General features: G+C 40.8%; 1 pseudogene across 1 annotated transcript in view; it reads right to left on the bottom strand.

Annotated features, from left to right (window-relative positions):
- Window positions 1–1,584: 1,584 nt before the first annotated feature.
- LOC149052432 (uncharacterized) overlaps window positions 1,585–1,600 on the bottom strand; it is a 7,420-nt pseudogene continuing 7,404 nt past the window's right edge. Inside the window, exon 4 of the transcript XR_016179333.1 lies at window positions 1,585–1,600. This exon is cut by the window's right edge and continues 2,487 nt beyond it. The product of XR_016179333.1 is annotated as an uncharacterized LOC149052432 (transcript).

Below are 1,600 nucleotides of genomic sequence, written 5' to 3'. Positions count from 1 at the left end.
TTGAGCTGGTTGGACCATTTGAGGCAATTTAGTCATTTGAACTGATTGAGTCATTTGAGGTAATTCAGACATTTGAGCTGGTTGGATCAGTTGAGGCAATTCAGTCATTTAAGCTGGTCGAGTTATTTGAGGCAATTTAGTCATTTGAACTGGTTGAGTCATTTGAGGTAATTCAGACATTTGAGCTGGTTGGATCATTTGAGGCAATTGTGGCATTTGAGCTGGTTGGATCATTTAAGGCAATTCAGTCATTTGAGCTGGTTGAGTCATTTGAGGCAACTCAGTCATTTGAGCTGGTTGGATCATTTGAGGCAATTCAGTCATTTGGGCCAGTTCGGTCATTTGAGGCAATTCGGTCATTTGAGCTGGTTAGACCATTTGAGGCAATTTAGTCATTTGAACTGGTTGAGTCATTTGAGGTAATTCAGACATTTGAGCTGGTTGGATCATTTGAGGCAATTCAGCCATTTGTGCCAGTTGGGTAATTTGAGGCAATTCAGTCATCTGAGCTGGTTGGATCATTTGAGGCAATTTAGTCATTTGGGCCAGTTGGGTCACTTGAGGCAATTTGGTCATTTGAGCTGGTTCGACCATTTGAGGCAATTTAGTCATTTGAACTGGTTGAGTCATTTGAGGTAATTCAGACATTTAAGCTGGTTGGATCATTTGAGGCAATTCAGCCATTTGAGCCAGTTGGGTCATTTGAGGCAATTCAGTCATCTGAGCTGGTTGGATCATTTGAGGCAATTCGGTCATTTGGGCCAGTTGGGTCACTTAAGGCAATTTGGTCATTTGAGCTGGTTCGACCATTTTCGGCAATTTAATCATTTGAACTGGTTGAGTCATTTGAGGTAATTCAGACATTTGAGCTGGTTGGATCATTTGAGGCAATTCAGTCATTTAAGCTGGTCGAGTTATTTGAGGCAATTCAGTCATTTGAGCCAGTTGGGTCATTTGAGGCAATTCAGTCATTTGAGCTGGTTGGATCATTTGAGGCAATTCAGTCATTTGGGCCAGTTGGGTCATTTGAGGCAATTCGGTCATTTGAGCTGGTTGGACCATTTGAGGCAATTTAGTCATTGGAACTGGTTGAGTCATTTGAGGTAATTCAGATATTTGAGCTGGTTGGATCATTTGAGGCAATTCAGTCATTTAAGCTGGTCGAGTTATTTGAGGCAATTGAGTCATTTGAACTGGTTGAGTCATTTGAGGTAATTCAGACATTTGAGCTGGTTGGATCATTTGAGGCAATTGTGTCCTTTGAGCTGGTTGGATCATTTAAGGCAATTCAGTCATTTGAGCTGGTTGAGTCATTTGAGGCAATTCAATCATATGAGCCAGTTGGGTCATTTGAGGCAATTGAGACATTTGAGCTGGTTGGGTCATTTGAGGCAATTGAGGTATTTGAGGCGGCTGGATCATTTGAGGCAATTTAGTCATTTGAGCTGCTTGGGTCATTTGAGGCAATTCAGTCAAATGAGCTGCTTTGGTCATATGAGGCATTAGACTGAATTGTTTGACAAGTGTATTTGATTAATGATTTGGAAATACACAGAAATTTTGAGTTTGAGTTAAAAAATTCCAGTTTTAGTTGGAAATT

The sequence above is a fragment of the Pocillopora damicornis genome, chromosome 1 (genome assembly GCF_964200805.1).
Source record: "Pocillopora damicornis chromosome 1, jaPocDami1.2, whole genome shotgun sequence".
Lineage (NCBI taxonomy): Eukaryota > Metazoa > Cnidaria > Anthozoa > Scleractinia > Pocilloporidae > Pocillopora > Pocillopora damicornis.
The sequence above is the reverse complement of the archived record's forward strand: the minus strand, read 5'-3'. Positions and strand labels throughout refer to the sequence as shown.